Genomic DNA, 9,177 nt, shown 5'->3' with positions numbered 1-9,177 from the left:
TTGCCTTAAGCCTTCTTTTGTTCCGCAGACGTTTTCCTCTTTTGTTTTTTATCCGCCATCTCTATCTTTCTGTCTGCTTGCTCGGCTAATGTCTGTCCTGTGCACTAAGCGCTCTCTCCTCCGCATCATGAGTAGACACGCCCCTTACTGCTGATTGGCTACAAGTTTGTTTTGGTACTCGGCCCGAATCAGTTTTCTAAAGCGTTTTAAAAAAAATACATACCCCACCTTTAATAAAATAGCAGCAAAATATGTGCATTAACATGGTTTTAGTGTGGAAAAATATGCTTAGTAAAAGAAATAAAGAAATAAATACCTGTCACTATGACGATGCAATCAACCCTATACAAATGTACTTAAACAGTTTTACAGTCCAAATAATGCACTTAACAGGAGAATTCATGTAAGTAATTTATGAAATAATTGCTTTTGAATCTTCAAAAGACTGTCCTTTCATTTCTGTTGCAAGTGCCTCAACGTCACCTCAATATTTATCTTTTTTTTTAAAGAAAACAAGTGATGAGCCAAACTTATTTTTTGTGGTAATCAACATTACCCAGCTTACAATGACGCAACTTAATTTTTTAAGTGTTAAATAAAACAACGATTATTGTAGTACATTTTACAAGAAATTCTATTTGTTTTCAACTACAAATATTTCATGTTTAATTCACTGCTTACTATTTCTTTGTAATTATTAATGAAATTACTAGCACTGAACCTGGAATGTTGGTTTAAATGTTTTAAGATCCAGTTGTTTTATTTTCCCACTCATTGCAGTCTAGCCAGCTTGCTAAACTAATGTAAAATTACACTAAGGACAGGACTAAATTGAAATATCTTTGTAGAAAGTTGACATTGAAGGCATTTATACGCCCCAAATCACTCCTCACAGGACCGGCCTTTATGCTGCAGTCTTTGTGCTGATGTTCCTGTGGGGTGTTTGGGTTTGTCTGCGCTCCCCCTCCTGCTGTTCTCTCCGACCGGATCCCAGTGTCTCCTCACAGCTCGCCCCGCATCGGAGGCCTCGTTAACGGGCCAATGTGTGAAAGCCCCACGACCTCTCACTGACCTCTCCGAGACTGGCATGCGTAAAAAAAACCCGCAGCCACTGCTAGTAGAAGTAGGAGTTCAGAAGTTCAGTGTGCAACCTGCTGACAATTCAACAGTTCTTCTCGTCTAATCCCGACCTCCTTTGCTTCTCTCTCCTTTACGCCCTGTTAACCACTGCCACCACGGGCTCAGCAGGAACAGCACCAGCGCCAGACCCTCGACAGAATGCGACCAAAAACCCGACGACCATCTTTCACTGGAAATGCACATGAAAGTGACCAGACTCCACGTGAAATATCTAGATTAATGGAAACGCCCTTTGCTTTTTCATTCATGGTCATGACGGAGATGGTGCTTGCTAACCACAATAGTTTGCGCTCACACATCATTGCTTTTGAATCGCATTTTTAAAAGATCATGCTGTGGTCATGCTAAGGAAATACGGAAACTACAAATCTATGTAAACAGTGGCCATGTGTGCCGCTCTGTGATTCACTTATTTGAATGGCCACTAATGTTCACTGTTCCACATATGCGACCTGCAGTTAGCCTATTTTTATATTAGGTCAATCAAAGTGCAATCAGTGAGTTTTCCAGGCCATGGCGTGTGCAGCTAACTGAAACGTTTGGGCGATTTTGATGGCCACGTCGTACTGTGAATATCCATCTATCACAAGTGGAAGCCATTTACAGCAGATGGTTTGTTCTGGCTTTGCTCTGGTCGTGTATATTTTAGTTGAATCATCCCATGCTGGAAAGACTTATTTCCATATCGCTAACATTTCTCATATTTGCACTCTGTCAGTACAAATATTATACAGTCAAATATTAGAAACGCCATTCAAGTGAACCATTACAGAGAATCGTTAAGAGTGAGAGCAGTTCAAAAAGAGCGTTCTTGCGCTCACAATGACAGCTTTTCGCATCAGGGAAATATTATTCATGTTAAATCATGCTGTGTGAAAAAATAAACAGAAGTATGATAGCCTTGATAGGAAAGTCAAGTCATGATGTCACATTAAGTTTTGATTTCATGCCGTAAAAGTGATAGTTCATGTAAATATTGATATTTCTATTCATAAAACTACTAAAAATAATAACATTTAAAGCTATATAATACAGATTAAAAATATATATATAGAGAGAGAATGATGATTTGAGAATTTGTAACAGTAAAACAAAAAATAAACACTTTTTAAATTATTTTCTTAAGCATATTTGTTGTGATACAATTACCTACACATTCTTAAAATGCTTTTATTTTCTCTTTAGCAATGTTTCAAGAACAAACCTTACTAAATTCTTTATCTCGTTCAAATTTGAATCTCAGATCAATTGATCTTTGCTTTATGGATTATTAGGCTATTATTAAAAACATGACAAAAAAATGGCAGCTTAATAACTGGAATGTTATTTTGAAAATAATATTTAATAATTACATGATGATTTTTTTTTTTTAGAAAAAAAAAAAAAAATCCGATTTTTTTAAATGCTGAAATTTTCTATGTATAGATTATGTAATTTATGTTTACTGTATAAAATACATTTTCTTACTCTGCTTTTCTTACTAACTTTTCAACTACCCAACAAAATTTTTGTATCCAACACAAGAGAAGGTGCAACCATAAAACAAATTTTTTTTTTGTAAATGTAAAAAGGGAAAAGGTGCAACACTCACTCTTAAAGAATTAGACGTTATTGGTTAAAATAAAGTCACGGCCTTCTTCAGACATCAAGAACAACACTGACACAAACTGCTTTACACACTCTTACAATCAGCAACAGCAACAACAAAAAAAGAAAGAGAGGGAAAAAGAGTCCTACCAAGAAGAAAAACATTTTAACATTTCAACATAGTAATAATATTTTGAAACCTATGAGCCTTTTTAAACAGTTAACTTTCATAGAGTTCTTCATCATTAGGACAGTTCTGACATGAAGGCTGGTCAGGTGTGGAAGCTTTTTGTCAGATTACTGTCAAAGTGTTGATTCAGACTGCAGGAGACAGTGTGTGAGAGCAGACCTGAGCCGAACTGCACTACTCTGAATGATCACTTGGACTGTGCGCTTGGATTTTTCTGAGGACATTTGCCTGAAATGTAACTAAATAAGGTAAATTCATGAAGTAACTATTTTTTTTCTCTTCACAATGTACAATTTATACAAATGTACTGTATATCATTTTTAAAAACAGACAGTATTTTTCTTGTCTTTTCTGTATAGATTTATATTATTATTATTTGTTGTTGTTGTTGTGTGTACAGTGACTTTTGGAAAGCTACTATATAAATTAATGATAATAATGATTATTATCATCATAAAAAAAAGGGGGGGGGGATGTATGTGAAAGAGTTAGATATGCTATTTTAACTTTGCTTAAAATATACATTTAAAAAAATTCACAAAACCTTTATACATTTATGCGAAAGTGGAAATAGGGGGTCATTAGAACCCATTGAATATTGCAATGCTTGCATTAAATATTTCAGCGGTGTACACGAATTTTCCAGGCCTGCTTTTTTACAGAAAGGCAGAAAGAGAATAGCTTTGTAAAAAGGTTTCCCAGTCATAATATAATTCAGTGTAATAAGCATGCATGTACTGTAATAATACACTACAGTACAGTAGAACATAGTCATTATTTGTGTATTATAACATTCAAAGCATAAACTATTCACAATATGTGCATTTTTGAATTGTCCGGTTAAGTGAATTATTGAGCAGTTGGATGTATTTCTGTAATTGTAACTGACTACCAGATCTGTATATGGTCAATTCTCATTTCAGTAGCAGCAGTCGTAAATGTTCTTCAGGCTTTATGTGGAACAAAATCATAGGGAATGTATTTGTTTCCATTTTACTGTACATCGTGGATAGAATTAAGATAAACACAGGAGTAAATTCAGACGTATTTAAAGAGGTCTGCCGTTTGTTGTTTCAAAGCACATTCCTTTTGAGAGCCACCATTTTTAAACACTTAAACCCTGCAGGATCTTTGATGGTGCTCTGAGATAGATGATCTGGAGCTCTTCCACCCCACAATCACCAGACATCATCTGCACATCTCTCTAACTTTAACCAAAGACCTGAGCCTTTTGAAGCTCTGTGGAGGAATTAATGCAAAACAGAGAGCCGACTGCTTTGCAAATTTGTCCCAGACCCACACAATTTGCCAGATAGAGAGAAAAGCGAGGCAGAGAGATACAGTACTGTGATGATGTTCATAATAACGGAATTATCTTTTTTTTTCTAAGACAGAAATGGAGAGGAATGGAAACTATACTATGTGGATGAAAATATGCCAATGTTCAGCACATGTGAAACATTAAAAACTGAGGTAAGGCATTATTGGGAGGGACTTGCTGTGTGATTTGTGTATAACTGATAAAGACTCGTATCATATATATTCTAAGGACGATTTCAAAAGCAAATTTGAGGTCAGTGTCTATACAATTAGAGTCAATAACGTTAGATTTTATGCTAGAAATGAGGGGCTGCACGGGAGTGCTAAGGGGTCCGGGTAAAAGTTTAGAGGAAAAACAAAATACATTTAAAACTATTTTTAAATAAACATAAATATTTATTTATAAACATATTAATAAATAATCTAAATAAGATTAAATTTATTAAATGAAATGTTTAATTTTCTATTAATAAAATAGTTATTATTTATTTAGTCATTTAGCAGACGCTTTTATCCAAAGAATAAATACATTTATAAATAAATAAACTGTCCAGTACTTTAGTGAGTATAGGGGAAAAAAACGCAGTAATGTAACATAGTATAAATCTTTTTCAAATTATATTTTACACATTCATAATATTCATTTTTACAGTATTAAAACACTGTAGGTCTTTACACATGAAATGATGGGCTGCACGGGAGTGCTAGGGATTCATGGAAAAGTTAAGAAAAAAAATATTGCTTAAAAATAATTTTTATTTAGAAATATATAAATATTTTTAAATAAACAAAATCATTTATTATAAATAATAAATAGGCTACATCTACATCATCTTAGTGAGTAGGGAAAAAACGTAATAATGTAACATAATACAAACTAAATATTTTTTCAAATAATATTTACTCATAATATTAATTTTTACAATATAAATGGGGTCTTTGTACATGAAATGATCGGGGCTGCAAGGGAGTGTTAGAGGGTCCATAGAAAGGTTTAGAGAAAGATGACAAAAAAAGTTTAAAAAAATGTTAAAAAAAAGGTTACAATTAAACTAAATTAAACAAATAACAAGAATAAGCTAAACAAATAATAAAATGTTTGTTAAAAATAAATAAATACATTTAATAGTATACAGTACCTGAGTAGCAAAAAAAGAAAATAAGTAATAATGTAACAAAATATTTCGCACATTTGTAATATTAAATTTGACATACAATGTGTCTTTATACATGAAAATATATTTAGGAGGGGGGTGATCATATTTTGGGGTTTGTAGCATCTAAAAGCTTGAAAACCCCCAACACCAAATATCATTCTAGGCTACTACTGCGGTAAAAAATAACTTTACATTATTATTTACAGCGCACACGTACACTTACACACTTCACAGAACAAATTGCTCTCGTGTGTGACCTGCTGTGACTGATCTATTTAACACTGTGGACTGTGGAGTGTGAGGTTTATGACAGACCGTTCCTCTAGAGGCGACAGCGTCACGTCTGACCGCTGAGTTTGACCTACTTAACACTGTGAACTCTCAGGTCGAGAACATGCGCACATTCACTGAGAGACTGCAGAAAAAACACCCGCATTACTACAGTCTTTAATGCCCTTCAGATGCATTCACAGCACACATGCCCTGCAGCTTCATTAAAGACTTCTCTGGCATTAAATTGTTTTCATTATGCCATCTGCCACGTTGAAAAAAAAATAAAAAGGTGGTGGAACGAGAGAAAAAAAAATACACATACTCTGTCGCCATCTAGTGACAATTTGTGCGTAGTAGATCATGATAGAGAAGAAGAGTGAAAAGGGTCATTTTTATTTATTTGGCATTCTGTAGGTGAATATGTGTTTCTTTTATATACTATTTATATATGTTGTTAACCAACAAATAACACGTCTTGGATAATTGAATAAACTGTGCATGATTGATATGATTGATATTGATATCTATGCTTCGCATGAGAACATCTTTTGGACTGGTCACCCTACTAAAATTTCTGAATGCTATAAAGAGTAAAGGGTGAAAATTAGAAAATATCTGAAATTTGTAGATTAAATATTTTGTTAAAACATAATATGTAATTTACTTTTGTAAATCAATATAAATGTATATAGTATGTATAATAATGTACAGTACCAGTCAAAAGTTTGAAATAATTCTGATTTTTTAATGTTTTTGAAAGAAGTCGCTCATGCTCAACAAGGCTGCACTTATTTGATACAGTACAACAGTAATATTGTGAATCATTATTACAATTAAAAAAAAACTGTTTACTATAATTATATATATTAACATGTAATTTATTCCTGTGATGGCAGCTGAACTTTCAGCAGCCAGTAGTCCAGTCTTCAGTGTCACATGATCTTTCAGAAATGTTTTTAATGTTTCTATTTTAAATAAATGCTGTTCCTTTGAAATTTCTATTTAAAAATAAATAAATAAATGCTGCTAATAATTGAGCAGCAGCATGTTAAAATGAATTCTGAAGGACCATGTGACACCGTGACCGAAAACTAGAGTAATGACTGCTGAGGTAAAAAAAAATATATATATATATATATTACTATTTTACTGTACTTTTTGCTTAAATAAATGCAGCATTGGTGGGAATAAGAGCTTTCTTCCCAAAAAAAACATAAATCTTAAATATTCAAAATTTTTACTGGTATTGTAGGCTCCATATTAAAGGTAGTCAAACTGTATTGGCAGAAATGGCTACTTTGATCAGCAGATGGCAGCATTGTCTTCATTGTTCACTTAAAGCACCTTTGTTCTTTCCTTGGGCCTGCACTGATTTACAAAACTAAGATACTATATTGTTCTTAAAAATTTTTTTTATCTGTTTTGAGGTGCCGTTTTCATCTTTAATTATCTTTAACTTAAATTCATTCTTCAATGCACACTACATATTGGGGAATTTATGATTCAACAAATCCTCATGCACGCAAGGTCTCTCAGTAAATCCTACTCACCAGCTTTCAGTAAGACCCATCCCTTAAATTTTCAAATAAATTGAATCCACAGAAGAAGCAGAGGCATCAATCACACACACGGTTTATTTTAAAGCAATACCACACAAAGCAGAAGTCTGCTTTTTCTGCATTTTTATTTTATATAGAACATATCAATTAGAGTTTGCTATGAATTTCTGTGAGTTTAATACTTTGGTTCTTTCATTTTTAATGCTGTGTTCCAGTTATTTTGCTGATTGGGCATAAAATCGAGGCTGTGTGTGAACACGATACCCTAAGCTAGCTCAATTGATTCCAGAAGGGTGGACTGTGTTGAGATGAGGTCTGGACATCTCTTCTTTTACTCACCTCAGTCACATCAACCCCTCATCCATCAATCCCAAAAGCTTCCATAACAGATGGAATCACTCATATAGCAACTAATCAGTTTTATGTTGATGAAAGGCAAATCCATCTGCACTCCTCTTTTAAATCATTGTTTTCTATATCCCTGTTTTTTACTAGTTTGAATGATGGCCAAGTGGCTTCTGTGGAGGTATGGCCCCCTGTTGGAGCCGTTATCTGTGGCATTATTCTGGCAGAGCGTTGGGCTGGACCCTGGAAGGGACAGCTGACTCATTTGGCAGAGACTGGCGAGCCAATTGGTCAGGGAAGTTATGAGGACAACACTAGATTGTTGTCCTCATAACAATCCCCCCCCAGCGGGTCAGGAATGACTTTCAAGACAAAAATCATTACCAGTTAATAGCCCCTACCTAATGTATAGCACTCTATGTTGTTTTATAGCTAAAATAAATCACAATAAAACGACATGGCAGTGCTATCTTGTTGATTTGTAACTATTTGGAGCGAAAACATAATATTTTGTAGTTTGAGGGGAACAAAAACATGTTTTTGTAGCTCAGAGCCTCTTATTGTTTTCCTCGAATACGAGTTACAGGTAATGTAAGTGACTGAAAAGCCATATCCAGAACAGCACTGGGACTTTTCACTGTTTGAATCACTCTGCCTGTCAGTATTTACATGTTGTGTATAGACCGACTATCAGTCTGTGTTGTAGAATTTTTTGTGAATCTTCCTGTAGATTATATTGTTATGCCAGAATGTGGCGACAAGTGAGTGAATCCGATTCGCTCATTCTGCATTCAAACTTTGAAAACATTGCAAGATAAAATATGTGAAAACCCCTTACAGACTGACATACAATTATTAATAATACACATTAGGCCCTACTACAACAGAGAGAGAAAAAAAAGAAAGCATATAGGCTATTTATGAACGAAAGTGCCTGTCTTTATGAATTACTCATTGATTCATTCACTCAACTGATTCGTTCAAAACACTGATTCACTCAGAAACAAAAGGCGTGGCTGTCTTAATGAGTGATTCATTGAATCATACGCTCAACCGATTCGTTCAATACACTGATTTAATAAGGACCGAAACAAGTAACTGAATCAAAACAATGATTTATTCAGAAATGCCATTACGGTGTGTTGCAGATGTGCTTTATTTGGAACTATTTTTGTTGGTGGAACAATAATTAACAAAGAAACTGCAATATTGTGTCTAAAATGTAAGTAACTCCATATTAACTTCTTGTTTATTGAACTCTTGAATAAAAGCGATATCACTCGATTGCTCGGAATGATTGGTGTGACAGCGTGTAATTTCCTGTAAAGTCATAATATAATTCCTCTGTAAAAATAAATAAATAAAATACATTAAAGGGGTCATATGATGCTGCTAAAATGTACATTATTGTTTCTCCTCTATGCCCCGCCTTTTTGAAACGCGTCAATTTTTACAAAGCTCATCGGTCTGAAAAAGCGAGGTGTGCTCTGATTGGCCAGCTATCCAGTGCGTTGTGATTGGCCGAATACCTCAAGCGTGTGATGGAAATGTTACGCCCCTCACCATACTGTTGATGCCGTGTCCGGCCGGAGCAACGAGACAAAAA

At 34.4% G+C, this 9,177-nt stretch overlaps 1 long non-coding RNA gene across 1 annotated transcript; it reads left to right on the top strand.

Moving 5' to 3' along the window:
* The first annotated feature begins 3,059 nt into the window (after positions 1-3,059).
* Positions 3,060-7,834, top strand: LOC107749516 (uncharacterized). Its single transcript, XR_001641042.1, has 3 exons — positions 3,060-3,165; positions 4,308-4,390; positions 7,722-7,834. It is a non-coding gene; the product is annotated as an uncharacterized LOC107749516 (long non-coding RNA).
* The last annotated feature ends 1,343 nt before the right edge of the window (positions 7,835-9,177 follow it).

Source organism: Sinocyclocheilus rhinocerous, unplaced genomic scaffold (assembly GCF_001515625.1).
Source record: "Sinocyclocheilus rhinocerous isolate Xijiao unplaced genomic scaffold, SAMN03320098_v1.1 scaffold889, whole genome shotgun sequence".
Lineage (NCBI taxonomy): Eukaryota > Metazoa > Chordata > Actinopteri > Cypriniformes > Cyprinidae > Sinocyclocheilus > Sinocyclocheilus rhinocerous.
Note: the sequence above shows the minus strand (reverse complement) of the source record. Positions and strands in the feature narration are given on the sequence as shown.